At 36.9% G+C, this 19,378-nt stretch overlaps 2 pseudogenes; both read left to right on the top strand.

The window, feature by feature from the left end:
- The first annotated feature begins 15,796 nt into the window (after positions 1–15,796).
- On the top strand, positions 15,797–16,958 carry LOC145805549 (protein CHROMATIN REMODELING 35 pseudogene; annotated as a pseudogene).
- On the top strand, positions 16,959–17,512 carry LOC145805548 (protein CHROMATIN REMODELING 35 pseudogene; annotated as a pseudogene).
- The last annotated feature ends 1,866 nt before the right edge of the window (positions 17,513–19,378 follow it).

Below are 19,378 nucleotides of genomic sequence, written 5' to 3'. Positions count from 1 at the left end.
TTAGTCCCATCATTACCTGTCCCCTGACTAATAATTCCATCAGTAACAATCCTACCCCTTATAGTTACTTGTACTAATATTGCCCTCTCGCTACAACATTTGTTGTGGGTTCAATGTTCTCTTGTTGCATGTCTTGGAAAGGGGGCAAGTTCGCAAGTTCGAGTCTGCTAACTCGAATCGGACAACACGACACTATGTTCATCTTTGCGATGGGCGCTGCATTGCACATGTGGGATAGTTGAACGATTTTGCCGTTATAAAAAATAAACAGGAACTTGTTTGGCAAAAGTGCATATACATGTAACATACGCATGGTTAGCAATTTCAAGGGATTTTTTATCTCGAAAAAAGCGTTACAAAATTAACAAAAATACAAAACAATAGAAAAAATGTGAATACATTTTGTTGGGGTTGTTGTGCGTATTCCTTTATTTCTTCAACGGACTTATGGCATGTACATTACTTCGTACATACATTTAAGTAAGATGCATATGCAAATGTAAAACCCAAACGACAGTCTTGCTAAAAATATCGAAAAACTGAATAATACAAAAAGCGGGAAACTCAATTTTAAAAATAATTAAACCCAAACACATATACAAGGGTGTCGGACTGGTTACACGTTATTACTGCATCATGGGCATTGCACCTTATAATAAATGAAACGACCTCGTTTTCACTTATTCGTCCCCTCTCACCATGTTCAATATACCAAGCTCTAAGCATTTGTGGGTGTCACGCGGCTGGCCTCTTTGCCTCTACGTTATTGCCTTTTTCGTTAGGTAATCTCCTTTCGGTGCCGTAACTGTCCGTCAGCGTCTCGCTTCTGACTCCATTGCGGTGCTCCACCGTGACGTTTGAAGCCCAAATTGGAGAGTGTGGATCCCCTCCTTGCAACTCCTCCTTGCAACGGCTGATGCACATCCAACAGCCATAAAAAAAAAAAAAATAGAGAAATTGAAATTTTCATTTTCGCGCTCTGCTATACAGGTTCCACAGAGCATACACCTCAATCTCACTCACTCTCACACTCACTCCTCTTCCACCGAACCAAGCCTGACCGGCGACCACTCCCGACGACAACCTACTCATAAACCCAACCCACTGCTGTAGCCCTCATTTTCTTTGCTTTGCGAACCATAGCTCCACCGTTACCACCATTGGCTGGAGCGAAGGAATTTGTTAAGGAGAATGTGGGTTTTCAGGCCATAGATTGTTGCGACCCAAACCTGCCTCTATGAGTTTAGCACCGTAACCAGCCAGTAATCCAAGATTACCGAAGGCCTGCTTAACAGTAAAACAGTAATACAGAGTACAGGGGCTGGCGGAAGCCAAAACAGTAATTAAAAGATGTCCAATGAGCTGTGACAGTCTGTATACAAAAAGATTTTTCATAACATATTCACATTCAGAACAAAAATAGTATATACATATATCATATACAATCATTCAGGTTAGGGACCAAGTCCCTACCATAACAGTACAGTACAAATATCATTCAGTCTATACAGTAGTTACAAAACAGAGACAGAAAAGAGAGAATCTAAAACACCCCGAAGCAGCCTTAGCTTGGTAGCACTTAGAACCTCAAGGTGAGGCACGATGGTTGGCTTGACAAAACAAGAGCTAATCCGACGCTCCTAACTCCGGTCCGGTGCCTGAACACCTACATACATATGTAAATAGTAAGCTAAAGCCCAATGAATAACATATGCGTAAAGAGGTTAAGAATGAATGTCCTTTCAGTATTAAAAACAGTCATTTATCAGTATATCAGTCATTCAGTTTGTGGCTCATAATTCATGCCATAACAGTCATTCAGAAACTATAATAGTCATATGTGGTACATCTAATAGCAAAACAGTACAGTAGGTCTTAACAGATCAAGCAGTCAATAATGGCCATCATATATATAAACAGTAGTGGTTCCAAACATGGGAACCGACAGAGATCTCTGTAACAGTAGCAGTAACAGTTCAGTAACAGTAAATTGTTAGGGATGCCACGAATACAGTTCACAAATAGGACAAACATTCATTCAGTAAATAATGTCATTTCATAAAGCAGTATAGTCATTTGTTTAGAAAATAATCTCAATTGAACATATCTTTACAACATTGTTACTCACAGAGTTCTGGGCTACAGATAAGCTAGTACGCGTCCTCGGATGCCAACCCTACACATTGACAGAACGAACACACACTAAGCTACACAGTTGGAAAAATAGTAACTTAATCCCTAATTTGCCTTGGTGTGGTTCTACATCAATATCCTCATTAAGATGCCTTAAACTAGGCCTAAGAATGCCTAGGATGGAATGAGGATGCAAAGATGCACTTTAAAATACTTTTCAGAATTTTCAGAAAACAGGAGTCTCACCCGAGCGTGGCTTTCTACACTCGAGTGGACATGCAGACAAAGGAGCTCCGCTCGAGCGTGACTTCCATCACTCAAGTGGACTGTAAGCTACAGTAAAAATACTGGATGCACAAAAATCACGCTCAACGGGCGCTCGATCCACGCTCGAGCGTGAGACACAAGTCCTCACTCGAGCGTGAACTCTCTCGCTCGAGCGAACTGTAAACACATGCAAAGTACTGGATACACGCATTTTACGCTCGAGCGCCACTTTCCTCGCTCGAGCGGATTGCATGAACACAAGGTGTACGGTTGAGCGTGGAGTTCCTCGCTCGAGCGTGAGTCCAAAATTTGAAATTTTCAGATTTGAACCTCAAGCTCAAAACTCAACTTTAATGCATCAAATTTGATCATTTTGGAGAAAACACTTGTAAACACATAATATGACATGTTTCAAAGATCAATTTGCAAAATCAAAGCCCAAAGGTAGTTCAATTGAACACAAATTTCAAAGAAGTTTTCATGAACATGAAGAACAATGCAAATTCAACACATGCATGGGTTCCTTGAAACTCTAATGTTCTAAAACAAGATCAAATGCAAGATTTAACTTCAAAACATGGTGAGTTCATGGGCTATAACAAAAATGTGGACATGCATGTAGGAATTCCCACGAAACAACTTCAAAACTCACTAATGTGTACATGCATGCATGAAATAAGCTTCAATTCCACACTTGTAAACCAATTCTAGACTTAGATCACTAAATTCCATGAATCATGCAAGACACAACTTCAATTCACAAATGAGAGGATGAAATTTCTACCTTATGTCTTGAATTCAAGGTGTACAAGCTCAAATATACAATTCTCTTCCCAATTCTTCAAGTCTCCAAGCTAAATGCCTAGATGAACTCAATTTCTCCTATCTCTCTCTCTCTAGTCGGTTGTGCTCAAGAAATGGGCTGATGAAGTGTTGTAATGCTAGCATATAGAGATCAAATAAAAGGCTCATAAAAGTCCACTAAGTGGCATTTTGGTGAATAAGTCCAAGTCTTGTAAATTAGCATTATTTAATCCAATTTAAACACACCAAATCACATTTCAACTAAATATATCATAAAATTATATAAATTCTAGTCAACACATAACACTAACCATTTTCAGATTCGACCGCCGATAAGGCCTTCAATTTGCAGTTTAAAACATAACATATGAACAAATCATTTAATAGTCAAACAGATAGACATGCATTTAACTAACACATTCAATCAATCAGTTCAAGATTTTAGTCAATCAGTCAGTTAACATGCTTAATCATAGATTAGCACTAATCAGTGGTGAGGGTTGTCACATAGATGAACCAAGATCGTCCTCGAAACACTAAAATCAAAAAGTTAGGATTGTGATTAACAAAATAGATTTGAAATTTGAAAATTAGGGCTTTCAAAATTACTCACTCAAAATTAGGGCTTTCAAAATTAGGACTTTGAAAACTACTCTTATGCAGATTGATAAATAGTATGATTGATAAATGTGGAACATATTGTGAGAAACATATATGCATTTACCTTTTAGAGTTAAAGTATAATTTTTGCAGAACATAATATGATTATGCAGAAAGTGATCGAACATAAAATGAAAGGATAAAATCTTTGCAGAACATAGTATGATTATGCAGATTGATAAATAGTATGATTTGTTGATAAATAATATGATTGTGCAGATTGATAATAGAAAAGGCTAAAAAGTTATCACAAATGCATATAGTTGTGTAATTTTCAATGTGTGATTGATAATTGAATTTTGGTGTATTTGTTATCAATCACACATGATTTGTCGTAATGAACTGCTATCAACTAATATGTTATTTGGGTGAATTGAATTAGCTATTATCAACATTGATAACTAGTATCAAACTGAACTGAAATGTGGATAACTATTAGTGATTTGTTGACAACTATTTCAGTGTGATTTGTTGATAACTATTTCAGTTTGATAACTATTAGTTGAATCACACTCTCCAACAATCTGCCCATAATCATGTCACTTCAGTATGATTTGTTGATAATAGTTATGTAACATGTGTGATTGATAATTGAATTGACATTGAACTGCTATGTTTGTAAAACTGCCATGTTTGTTCAGTTTGAAACTGCTATGTGTGTAATTAATCTCAAATGCTATGTTTGAAACTGAAGAAAATGACTGACATTGAACTGCCATGTTTGTTCAAATGCTATTAACAGTTTAGTCTGTGTAACCTCTGTTCAAATGCTATTAAACATGGCAGTTTGAACAAATAAATGTTTTCAGTAAAGGCATACAATCTATCCCTCAAATTCAAAGAGAACTGCTATTAACCCCATCAAACACAAGCATAGCACAGCACTACAAATTTCTCATGTATGCAGATTTAAAAAATGGCTTCTTCTTCTAACAATAGTAACATAAGATTACAACCAAGGTTGTGCAATTGTGGAAGAACCATTGCCATATATATTGTAAGAACCAATGAGAATGGAAATCAAGGGCGTTTGTTCTTTGTTTGCCCATCAAAATATGTAAGTATGTATTGGAAAATTTAATCCTTTAGTAGTCACATTAATATTTGTCTTATTCAACTAACTGATTGTCATGCATTGTAGAGTACCACTCTCACTCCCGATTGTAATTACTTCAAGTTCATGGATAAAGATGATGAAACGTCCAGAATCTGTTCCAACACTAGAGCTTGTGATGCTATAATAGTAGAAGACTTTAACGATGAAAGGACGAGGCTTGATGACTTGGAAAATGACCATGGTCGAAGGCTTGAAAGGAAAGAAAATAATATCAAAGCGATGGTGTATTTCATTATATTTTCTATCATTTTGTACTTGATCATGTAACTTTTGTACTTTATTGTATTTTGGGAAATTGAATGGAAGTTTCTACCATTTTTGGTTGTATTGTACTTCATGATGTAACTAATGTTTATGGAATGAATTTTATTATGGAATGAATTTTATAAGTTATTATGATGTAAATTATAATTTTATTATGGAATGAATTTTGGGAAACATTGGTCTCATTGTTTGAGCTTTGTGGATGCTATTTAGCAGATCTGTGGATGAATTTTGTAGATGCTATGTGGAAGAATTTTTATAGATGCTATGTGGATGAATTTTGTGGATGCTTTGTGGATGAATGAATTTTGTGGATGCTTTGTCACTTATTTGTGGCATGCTATCTGTTGCAGGTTCTGTTATTTGGGTCAATGAATTTTGGTTGTAATGAACAACTTCTGTTATCTGTTGTAGGTTTGTTTGTAATGAACAGATTTGGCAAATCTGTTATTTGTCAACTAGTATCTGTTTGTCACTTATCTATGGCCTCAACTATTATCTGTTAGCAAGTTTAAAGCAGATTTGGTAGATCTATTTTTTGATGCTTTGGTTCTATTACCAAGTTAAAAATTGCATTTGTATTGCATCAAATTGCATCAAAATTGCATCTGTATTGCATCAAAATTACATCTGTTATCTGTTACAGATCTGTTTGGCAGATATGTTGCAGATATGTGGTTGCTATTTGACAAATTTGTGGCTGCTATTTGGCATCTAAACAAAATTGCATCAACTGGCAGATCTGTTTGCGATCAAAATTACATCTCTATTGCATCAAATTGCATCAAAATTACTGCAAATTACATCTAAACAAAATTGCACCCACATGTAAGCTATTTGGGAGATTTGTTACAGATCTGTGGCTGCTATTTAGCATCTAAACAAAAGTGAACATCACCGAAGATCATCACAGAATGGCTAAGCCTTTTAGAGATGGTTTAGACTTGCTCGAAGGATATTCAAATGAAAAAAGATTTCCTAAACGAAACCCACACCATATGTACTTCGCTCAAACTCAGCCACCAAACATCTTCAGCCATAATTTAGCAATACTGAGCACTTGAACTTAAGGAAACCAAACTCATGGCAGAACTTGCCTCTGTCAGGCAAAGAAAGTCTCATCTGCAACAGTAACATGACCAGCTTAATGAAGAAGCAAGGATGATGCTCTCCCAGATTAGACATGGTCCTTCATCAATTGAGACAACTAAAGCTGAGTTGGACCAAGCCCAAGCCATGCTGTTAGATGCTCAATCAGAATGGGGTCTTGTAGCTTCTAGCCATTCTCTTTCCCATATCCTAGACTAGTTTATATATCTATTTTTTTGTATTGCACAGAATGCGTGGTAGATTTCTTCACCATTGTGCAGACTTCTTCATTAATGAATATCAATACTCTGTTTCTGAATGGTCTATTGTATATTTTTTTGTTCGAAGGGGAGTTGATTAGTTCATAGCAATGCACAAAGGGAGAAAAATTGATAATGCACAGGTTGACCCCACGGGGTATGCTCCCATAGAACAGTTGTGTTTGAAAAAACAAAACATTTGTACTCATATTGATATTAGAGTGTATGAGACCATTGGCCGATCGTGCACAATTTTTTTTGCAATTACAGCTTGTGATTCCATTCAATGATTCTGACAATTAAACCTTATTGTTCATATTCAACGATTCACAAAACATGAAGTAATCAAAAAACATAGGTTAATGATAGCTTCTGATATTGGTCAATGACATTATAAAAAAAATTACCTTGTCATCGTACCAACAAAAATCATAAGATAGATTTCGGTCAATGACGTTGACCAAAAAAATACCTTCAACAAAGCGTAATGATGAAAACATTAACGCATGCACTGTTGAAATGGTTAGCAGAGTTTGACGGTTTAGTAGTTTCTAAGTCGTATTTTTTAGCACCATGACGACATCTTACAACACTACGCTTACTATGTCATACACATCTCCAAGTCTCCTAATCCTCACTCAAATCAACAACCTCGGAGTCTAAGTAATCTGAAAGGTCAGGGTCTGACACCAGTGCAGGATCCTCCATTATAGCCTTGATCACAGATGCCGGGTTCGATCCATGTATCTTTGACTCTGCCTTTGCGTCCTCTATACGTGAGTGCCTAATGAGTCGATGAGTCATTTGATCAATCTCACTCTGCAAATGATGCCTAATTTGGGACTCGCTGACATGAGGGAATTGCCGCTGCATTTCAACCGATCAGGCACTCGTTTGGCAAACAGTGAAATTGGAATTCCAAAATACTTTCCTAGGCTAGCATCTTGTATTGAGGTGCAATTGTAATCCCGTAGAGGTTCAAAACTCCACAGTAGGAACCTTGTTTCAAAGAAACGTCGATCACCGAAGGAATCGATATACCCAACTACATAATCCAATTCTGGTGACTTCGGTGGGAGCTATCAGCCCTTGCAAGTGATTGTCCACGACCGCGTTTACCGTGATGTGCATCCATAGGTGTGACGGTTCTTGATTGAGTCTAACTTTGTTTTTGTAGGTTCACGAAGAATATATGGACGCAGAAACAAATCCAAATGCAAAGGAAACAACACTGGTTACAAACTTGAATAATGGTTGGTTGTAAATGTTAAATCACCTTAAACCCATAGTCATTAATACGTTGCTGGTAGGTGGAAACACGTACTGCTTTAGTTGTGGTTTAAACATGTGAACACAGTTATTGTTGTTTGGTGGAAACACCTACCCAAACTGAGTAAAAGCAAATGAATTAATTTGAATATTTCATTTAATAGGTTCGGTCTAGTTGGAAAGTCATATGTATCTGATAAGAGGAATTTTGCTAAGCTTTATGGATGAATAGATATGTAATTGGGTTGGGGTAGACCAAAAGTTAGGTTGGGGCACAAATACAAATGACGAATGTGAATGTATGATAAACTACGGGTGTAGAAATCAATGATAGTGGGATAGTACTGATGGATGATCAGGGAAATGCCAAATAATAGACGATGAAGGATACTGAACGGATGACTTGGTGTATGCAAGAAGGAACGAATTTGTGCAAGATGAATTCGGCCAGTTTGAGAAATTAATACAATGTATGTCACAATGCATGAGGTTTTTTGAAAACATAGAAGTCATGTACCATATCTTATAAATACTTACACATAGTGTTGTGTAATATTATGAATCTGTACATTTCTTTAAAAAAGTAGTAAGTAAAATAAACCATGCACATATTCCTATAAAATGTCTGATTCGAACAAGATTGAAACTATTGTTGAAGCTCATGTTGCTCCTGTATTGCAGCAGTTGCAAGATATTTACGAAAGGCTGAATGAAATGGACATGCGGTTGTCAAGTTTGGAGCAGCAAGTCGGCGCTATGAAACAGAACGTTGATTGGCTGACCGATGAGAAATTGGCGGCGGATGAAGTGAACTCTGATAAGACAATGGATGAGGACAGTCAATCAGACAGTACGGATAACTTTTCAGAAGACGCTGCTGATGATGCAGCAGATATGTAGATTTTTTTTTTTAACCTTCCCTGTAAGACGTTGCATTTTTTGTTTTGGTTGGAGTCATATGTGTTAATGGTCTGATATATAAATTACCTACAAAGAGTATTGATTTTTCATTCATATGCAGTCTTCAAATACTTGTGATTTACTGTAAAACAAGTAACAATTTGACTGTTACATAAATAATTGAGTTCTATTAGGGACCCAAATAAATTGCCAAACAAATTACCAAATCGGTGACATAGGTGTCCGACTCACACAAATCACACGTGTGTGGGCCCCACACCCATGTCAGATATTTTGTAAGTTATTTGGTAATGTACTTGGGATCCATAACATTTTGATGTCAACTCGCACTGACAACAATTTCCTTGGAATATGAAAGACATCAATGGAAATAGGGAATTACAATTTCCGCCAATTTCAAACATAGAACAACACGAAGAAGGAAGATAGTATGATTATGACTAGGGAGCAAGTGTAAAATAGTAACCAGCTTTTATATGTTGTAGCCACGACCATCAGCACAGCAGCACCGCAGAAATTAGTCCGTAAATGTGAGTTCAAACAACATTTCCAGTTTTAACGATCAAAGTAATTGGTCTCCAAGACTCTTATATGCTGTACTGTTAGTTGCTGAAAATGTCATAAAATTAACAAATAATTAAATAAGTTGAAAACACAAGAAATGGCTTTAAAAAAATGCGTCTAATGTGGTTGGTTTCATTTCTCAAAATTAATTTTTCCTTTTTAGTAATTAAATTATAAATTCATTTCATTAACAAATAAAAAATACAACTAATTATTAATTTTATATAATATTATCTTTTCAGTGCTCTACAAATTTTTTATGCAAATTATGTATATATTTTGTAATTATATTAGTTTTTATTTATTTTTAAAAATTTCAAATTATTTTTTTATTACAGTTGCGACATCAAAGTTTTGTTGACAAATTGGGCAACAAATACACTTCTCAAAATATGAGTAAAAAAAACAATCGTAAATTATAGTTGTTTCAGTCGCATTCATCCAAAAAAGAAACGTGCGTAAACAAAATAGTAATAAGACAGCAGCCACATCGACATGTTTGATCCATATTTACATTTAGCTTGCACTTTGCAGTTAATCCATTTTTACATCGTCCAGCAAAAATAATACTGGGGAGCCATAATTAACATCCATATTGAAATCAAAGAATAAAAATTTAGTGAATTCCTGTTGCCACCCAAATTACTAGCGTACTGGCAGCCCATTCCCATCACTGGCCTAGCTTGTGGCATTGATGATATCAAGGCACTCCTGGTACTCTGCGATCTTTGCATTATTGACATCCATAATGATGTCAACCAACAACTTATGACGCACAGAGGGATGAAACTTTGCACAGAAAGATCATAAGACAAATCAGTTAAAATTGCAGGACATACAAGGAAGGATTTGATTGACAAATGGAAATCAAGCAATAGAATGTACCTTGTGTGGACTGAGGCTTAAATCAGGTCGCTGCATGAATTTGATGACGAACATCCCACAGTCAAACGTGCTACAAAAATAATTTCACATTAATTTTGTCATCAATGTCAGTAGGTTCGTTAAATCAGTCATGCAGGATACACATTAATATGAGAGAGGGATTGTGGATTACTTGTTCAATTATTGTACTGGCCTCTCATCTAACATGCAGAGGTAGAAGCTATGCATGTCTGTAACATAATCATTTCCAAATTGTAGTTGCAGCAAGTCGTGCATAGTTTGAACCTGTTCCACAAGGTTGAAGTTGGTTTATGTAAAGGATGTTCAAGTTTGTTGTAGTGTTGAGAAATGCACCAGAAAGACATACCAAAATTTGTGCCGCATTTAGCTTCCTTTTGTTCGGTCGGTTGGATGGGAATGAGTCAAATAGGTAGGCTACACGGTCCACCATATCAATTTTAACGCATAACCAATGCACTCCTCTGTAATTGAAAGGCATGCAAATCTACACGCAAACACAAGTGCAGACCTTGTTTAGAGGGCATGTAAACATGTAATGGCTTTCATATTTTCGTTTTAATATAACGGGATGAACATTGATATTACCCTCTGGCATGCATCAATCGTACCAGTGTATCTGTCATGTTCGAAAAATGATGTGACGATATTTTCATGGTGCAGAGGTTGTGTATCTTTATTTAGAATCAAAGTCTGCATGTGTAATGCATAAAGGTCATTGACAGAAACATTTGTCAAAATATGTCATACACAAAACACAACCTAGCTTTAAACACTTACTTACCGACAGGTATACGAGAAAGAACCAATCAGTATGCCTCTCGTCATTGTGTAAATCCCTCTGTCGATTAGTCAATTGCACCACCACCAAGTTGCTTGGCTGGAACATTGCATGTAAGACACAAGGCAAGTTGATTAGAAAGGTTTATGAGTTCTTCAAATGAAAAACGCAGATTCTTATGTTCGCAGCCAACACTTACAGTGTTGGATAGCCATGACCCTGGTTTGAGCATGCGCATGTCACGTTGGGTACCAACTTCACATGCTTGTTCATGAAGATTCATGGAAACAACAATGTCCCTACAAGCAATAATGATCCTTAGAATGATAGTTATTTCACAGTGGATTGTTATTTAAAATTTGCAAGTACTAAATGACACAATGCATTTCATTTTTGCTATCATCAAATACATAGTCGAGAAGTTTTTGTTCCTCCGCCGATAACAACCCTTCACTGTCCAACATCCTCAATGAGTCCTACAAAAATAAACAGCCAACTAACACAACACATTTCATAAAAAAAATTGAAGCTTACATTACATGGTTGTTAGTCATAAAAAAGAACGTGAAATGATGTATAAACTCTGAACCTCAGAGTTTTCCCAACTTGTGATGTTTGGTGCAGAGTTTGTTAGAAATGTGTAAAAACATATGCCAGCAGTCATAACTACAAACATGCAATTGTTTGACAACTAGTACAATACAACACAAATGATTGTAAAATTAGTGATTCACATTATTGATGTGGGCATGAATTGGTTATTCAGAACTTGTGGGGCATTAAAGGCAGTATTTGTACCTTGTTCGCCTTATTCACACCATCAACATCCACAGGTGAACTGATGTCATCAACTCCACTATTTGTTTTGTTATCGATGCACAATTGCATATCTCCGACCTCAGTGGCTTGAACTCCACTTCCGCGCATTTTTCCTTTTCATTTTCCTCTTCCTCTTCCCTTTCCCTTTCCTCTTCCTCTAACGATTCCAGTTGCTCCTAATGGTTGGCCAAGCTTAATAGGAGAAGTATGCACATCGCACGCCATGTTCTTGACGCCCACTAACTGAAGGTCAGGAGTGTATTTATCTTCAATTTCGTATGTTTCCCCCGACTGAAGGCCTCCCTTCTTCTGGTTATCCCCACCTTCTTTAATGTTCAGTTTGTGTCCAACATGGAAATGATTTTTGTCCCTTGCCAAGGTTCCCTTCACATTCTGTTGTTAGTGATCCACCCCTTGTACATCTGAAATATTACACTCTATTGGGTTAACTTCGTCAGATGGTTTGACCACGCCATCGTCATGCACCTCCACTCCAACAGCAGAGTCCACACCCTGTTTGTCCACGCCTGCCGGTTGTGGTGTAGAGAATATACCTTCGATAAGGTGGTGTAGCATTTGCCTCAGTTCACCTAAATTGGTTTGTTCAGTGAACGGTTCGTTGCAGTCCAAACTGAAAAGTTGAAGCAGTTGCTTCAGCATTTCTTTTAGTTCAGTAACATTGGAGGAGAGGTTAATAAAACACACATCATTGCCTTCCACCTAATCATATAAACACATACGTCAACTTAGTCTTATAAATCATCTTCAAATGATGTGGCTTAATTGTGTCAAAATTGCGTAATGATTGGATAGATTTCCTTGTCATTGTCAACAACTTGCTTGCCTTGGAAATGTCGCAACATCTTCATTAAATCTGTTTGCTTCTGGAGAACTTGGTTCATCATTTCCTTCAGTTCGCAAATGTCGGACTCTACGTTGCTCATACTGACTTCATCGTACTGTCCTTTTTGTTGGTTATCGACATGGTGTGCATCCATGTCAGCATCATCGGCGTCACTTCCGTCGTTACTATAATCAAACCCCACCTAATCATAGAAACGCATAAATAAAGTCTGACATTGTATGTTGAAGACAAGTGGGTCGATGGTATGAAATGTGCACAGTGGTTGGAGTGCTTATCGCAATTGTTGGGAAATTTTGCTTCCTTCTGATACGTCGCAACGCCTCCCGTATTTGGGTATCACCCCAATCATGAAGCTGAGGCGTGGACCGCATTCTAGCCGACGTACTTGTGGAGCTCAGACAAACACAATCAAAGTATAATAGCTGTGGACATTAAGGGGCACACCATAATTAATTTCTTCTTCCCACAAAAATCAACTATATTCAGTAACAATGACATTCATTCTTGTCAATTTTGCAGCTGAATGTACATGGAATACCGATTTTGTTTACGATGCTGTCAACTTTATAGGCACATATCATGCAATGTTTTTTAGGGAAAAAAAATGTACAGCAAACCAAGGACTTTATTGATGAAACCAAGAAAAAAAAGTTATGTACATGTTTGTATATATGAATGGCTGCAACCCGAAAGACCTTTCCCAGAATCAATACGTTTGGTTTGGTAATGGTCCTATCAAGGTTTCTTCTATATATTCTTCTTCAACTCTGTCTACAAATGTGTATAATATTTCCTATGTCAATTCTGTGTCAGATCGATTATTCCAAACCGATGAAGATCAATCAATTATGTTCCTCTCTTCGCAACGTAGGCAAATTGGTTCCTCCATTGAGGTCCATGATACTTTTTTCCCTATACTCTTTGTTCTTAAATTCATGACGGTGGTTGTAGAAAATATCTTTCTGCGAGTACCATACTTGGTCAGAAAGAGTGTTATTTGTCGTACTCACATAGCAGGTGACATTGTATGTCCCAATCAAGCCCAATTTGTTGAACCATAACAGAACAATGCATGAAACATATGAACGGGGGAATGAAAAAAACAATCGAGTTATTGGCATACCATTAGCAAGAAAACACATCCAGTTGCAGCACAATGACCTTTACAATTATACTTGCGAACACCGTTGTGAAGGAATTGCAGTGTCAACTTTGCCCAATTACAAGCTCGCGTACCATTCACGTCCTTGACGGCATGAATGAACGATGGCTTCAAGGCAGTCATTGTGGTAGGACACAACATGGCCCCCAAGATGTAAAGCGCAAATTTCCTCCGAAACTCGTCCTCCGCACCATCAGTCTTGGTTAGATAAAGTCTCAACTTGTTCAAAAGAATGACTCCGTTAACAACTCCAACCTCTTCGTAGATATTGGGATATGCTTTTAATGACCCAGCCAACTGCACGCCATCACCTTCACACCGTATTCCCAATAAAACATTAACTGCCTTACAGGTGAGCCTGAGTTGACAACCATGAACATTCAATGAACTACTGTTAGGATGGAAGTTCTGTACCAACCATGTGCATAAGTCGTGATCTATACGTGTACACTTCATCTGCAAGAGGCCACCAAACCCAATGTCAATGACTGCCTGCTTTTGTGCTTCGTTGAACCGGTTAACTAGCTCAACAATTGACTTCAATGATATGCGGAGTTGTCTTCTACCCTGTACATTTTTTACCCTTAAATTAATACAAAAATACAACCAACAATGTCAGCAAAGCAGGACCTAGCCAAATGCATTTACGAAAACATGAAGTACGTAATTACCTTTTCAGACTTTAGTGTATATGGTACTACTTTGGCATGTTCCTCAGTGCTCGCCTTAGCCATTTTCGCAAACCTCTTTTTCTCATCAGGAGGGAGTGCCTTCCACCTTTCCCCAAGCTCCTTTCTACTTTTTAAGCACGAAAGTGACAGACGTACAAGACAATTAACAACTATGAGTCCAAAATAACTGTAACTACAACTTTATGCCAAACGCAATCCGCATGCATTGTTGATAATTAAATAAGATTGCAAATATAAATAACAGTTGCAGGAAAAACTTAGCGACAAAACGTAGCTGGACTTTTACAACAAATTGAAATTTACAAAAACAATAGGAAGGTGACATTATTACATGCTACAATCCAACAAACGTGAAACAATCACAAGCCCAGTATGACTATTCAATACAACGCGTGGATAGCAACCCAGCCATGTGTTTCCATCATAGTGTATTATAGAGAATACAGATTTTCACACTCACCATTTTTCATCGAGTGTTGTTTGGCTCTTGCATTTCCTTCAATTGTTGCTGGCTACATGCAAGCATCGTGAAGCTTATAATCACTAAATCTTAAATATGAATATATATATATATATATATATGCAAGTATTTATGTCAAGTTGGCCCCGAAATCTGCATAACACACCTGTTGTACATCCGGGACTGAATCAACACCAATTAAACATTTTCAGACATGCAGAACGAAACCAATTTCAGACATCACAAACTGAACTTCGACAAGGCGCGTACTTTCACTACAAAAAATGTAATTCCAGATTGTCAAAATAAACTAGTACCTGTAACAAATGAATGGTGCAACTGGCCGCTTTTGAGAAGAGCCAGCGATAGTGTCAGACATTCGGATATGTTGTTCGGCAATTGTCTTCAACCTTTTCCTTCCCCTTTATGAAAGAGCAAATCATACAAATTAGTTGAAGGGAAAATTACAGGGGTGGTGTACACATTTTGTCTGTTGTCTAATTTAAATTGATGCACTTTAAACTCCCTCAATTCTGACACTTCATTTTAAATTTCGTGGACAACTTTGGTCATATTGCTAATGTCGTTTATGATTTTCATACCAAATATTGTAATGTCAATTGATTGAGATTATCTAAGTTGAGTAAAGTTATAAGTTGACTATAATAAAAAGTACAGTTGCCACGTATATGCATATTTTCTGATAGAAAACAGTGAAAAGTTGTAATCAAATGGACGTAATTGAAACAAAAGTTCACAATTGACGATGCAAAGTGAGTCCATTCAAAATTTGTGCAAAACAAATGACACAAAGACAAAAGTACATGGGCTGCTGTAACAATTGATCCCAAAAAAAATTCAGCGTATTCCTTGGTGATGGATTTCATTTGTTTACAAACATATGTATGAAACCAACTGGTAGCAAGTCTTGTAGGAGAAAACTAACATTGTTGGTGCGAGGTGACCAATATCCATCAAATGAAATGATGACAATTCCTGCAAAGTATTCCAATCAATATTTACACGAACACAAAGAAACGGCTTCAACATGTGGCTGTTAACCTAAAAATTTTGCGTGAACACAGACAACAAAATGCATAATTTCCCAACACATACACAAATTTTGAAACGGTCAAAAGAAAAGACACACATCAAAATTTTGCATTTAGTTCACACAGCTTACAATTGAAATAATTATTTGTACAACCGATAAATGCATAATTTCCCAAAAATTGAAGAGGAAGGACTACATTTTGTTTTTGATTTAGGGCTGAAGGACTACACGCACATGCTTTTATGAAGGCCTGACTACAAAGGACAAGGAAGCAACTGAACTATTTCATGACGGGGTTAAACTATCTGGACAGTATTTTGCTATCACTGAAATTGGTGCTCATCACAGGCACAAAAGCCAGACGAAACCCCATCAAGTTGAGGGCTTCAATTTCCTACTGAGCAACTTGGTTGCAGAGAATCGAGGTGGTTGCATCCTGGCCCACGCTCCAGGCTCTCGAAAAACTTTGATGATAATTACTTTAATGCGGAGTTTTCTGGCCAAGTATCCCCATGCTAGACCACTAGTGGTGCTGCCAAGAGGCATTCTGGCTACATGAAAGAAAGAGTTCTTCACATGGCAAGTCGAGGACATTCCGCTATATGACGTCTACTATGTAAAAGCGGATAATCAAGCACAACACCTTCAGCTGCTCAGACAGTGGGCAAATCAGAGAATAATACTTTTCCGGGCATACAAGCAAGTTTCTTCAATTGTATGTGACAATGAAACAAACAAGATTGCCGCTACCTGCCAACAAATATTACTAACGTACCCATCCATTCTCATTCTGGACAAAGGTCATGCTCCCACAAATGAAAGTACGCATTTCATGAACTCTCTCAATAAAGTCCAGACAGCCCGCAACTCCTGAATGACAGCTACCTTTCTCTTCAAATGTAATTGCTATTCAACAGAAAGATGATAATTTCAAGAGAAAGGTAACCGTCATTCAAGAGTTGTGTGCAATGACAGGCAAGGTTCTCCATTTCTACGAATGAGATTTTCTTCATGAATTGCCTGGGCTTGTTGACTTTTCTGCATTTTTTCACCTCAGCCCTACAACTGTGCGTGAAGTTGAAGAACTGAAGAACTTAGTTAAGAAGTTCAACATCACCTGGGATGGGAGCACACTCTATCTGCACGCACAGTTGAGATCTCTCTTAAAGGGTTCACCTACAAACACGTCAACCACAGAAAGGGAGGGGCATTGACGATGCCCAGATGGACCACATCTTGGACAAGTTAGATATTAGAGAATAACTGAAAGCAAACTTCTTCCTTAATCTGTTAGGCTTGTGCGAATCAGGTAGGGAGAAGGTATTGGTTTTCAACCATTGTCTCCAGTCGCTTAAGTTGTTGGGAAGGCTAGCCATGAAAGTGAAGGGTTCGACTCTGGGAAAAGAATTGGGTGTGGGGAACAAATAGCTCTCTACAAAATTGAAAATCGTCATTCTCATTTCAACTATTTCAATTGGCTTTCCTATGTTTTAAGTTCAATACTGTCAACTATGCATGAACTTCAGCACTGAAACAAACAGTTGTTTTCTAAACATAAGTTCTAGCAATATAAAATCACCGAGTACTACAAAATTGAAAGCAAAATTCAATCGAGTGTGTTAGCCGTTGCTGAATCAAGATTACTCATTGTTTATTTATCGAGTTTCTTCTTTTTGCTTTTTTGGGTACTTCAAAAAAAATTTTTGTTTTTCCCGTGCCAACATTACACAAAAAAAAATTTAAGTCTTTTTTGGTTATATATAACCTAACAAGTTGGCCATGTAAATGCAGAACACCTTTTATGCTTGTTGCTAACTACTATGAAACCTATGTTCAACTTGCAGCACTGATAGCCGAGGAAAGACTTCCTATTCGAAAGGGAGAAAATACAAAAATCGAGTACATAACAGTTCCTATTGGGTCGATTTAGGGTAGCAGACGGAAGAGTTCCTATTCGAATAGCACAAAATACCAAAATGGAGTACAAAACAGTTCCTATTGGGTCGATTTCGGGTTGGGTGCGAAGGTCTATGCGAATGAAAGAAGACAAACAAGGAGACAAAGAAAGAGAGAGCGTGAAATAAAGGACATACCAACCGGAGGAGACAAAGCGACGGTGGTGCTCGATTAACCCTTGCGGTTGTGCTCCAGCGACAAAAATCAACATCAAAAAAGAATTTATGCATCCACTTTCATGGCTAGCCTTTCCAAGAACTTAAATGATTGATGTTCTCTAAACTCAAATAAATAAGCTTGTTCTTTCAATATGATTTTTGCCTCAAATATTTTTCCCTATAAAACCCTACAGCTATGGGGAAATGGAACAACGGAGAGACAGAGAGAGAGATAGACAAACAGAGAGAGAGGGTCCGAGATGGAAGAGAGATGGACGGGCCGAGGGAAGTTACACCTTTTCTGAACACTTACGCCTTTTTTGAAAATTTTATACTTTTTCTGACAACCTACACCTTTTCTAACTTTACTTACACCTTCTTATGAAAAGTTACATCATTTATAAATTAATTTTGTTCATAAAAGTTACACGTTTTCTTGGAACTTACATTTTTTGTAAAAACAAAACTTACACATTTTCTGAAGTCACTTAAAGCTTTTGTGGAAAAACATACGCCTATCATGAAAACATGACTTACACATTTTGTGAAGTGACTTACACCTTTTGTGAAAAAACATACATCTTTTCAGAAAATTTACACATTTTGTGAAAGAAATTGTTTCATACAATTTACACATTTTGTTAAACATTCACATTTTCTGAAAACTTATATGTTGTAGTGAAATTACTTACACCATTCCTCAAAAGTTATACCTTATGTAAAATATTTTTTTTCCAAAAATTTACTCATTTTGTTCGAACTTACACCTTTTCTGAAATGCAACTTACACCTTTTGCCAATTTAGTTAGATCTTTTGTGGAAAGACTTACACCATTTCTCAAAAATTACATCTTTTGTGAAATAATTTCTTTCAAAAAATATACATCTTTTGTTGAAACTTACACCTTTTCTTAAATCTTACACCTTTTGCTGAAAATAGTTATACTTTCTCTGAAAAGTTACTTCTTTTGTGAAATAAACTTTGTATAAAATTTACACATTTTGTTGAAACTTACAAATTTTGTGAATCGAAGACTTAGACTATTTTTGAAATCATTTACACCTTCTGTGAAAAACATAAACCTTTTTTGAAAAGTTACACCTTTTGTGAAATAAATTTTTTCATAAAATTTACACCTTTTGCTAAAAACATGCACCTTTTCTAAAAGTTTACACCTTT

The sequence above is a fragment of the Camellia sinensis genome, chromosome 13, assembly GCF_055761805.1.
Source record: "Camellia sinensis isolate YWXY chromosome 13, ASM5576180v1, whole genome shotgun sequence".
Classification (NCBI taxonomy): Eukaryota; Viridiplantae; Streptophyta; class Magnoliopsida; order Ericales; family Theaceae; genus Camellia; species Camellia sinensis.
This window is presented reverse-complemented; position numbering and strand designations above follow the sequence as displayed.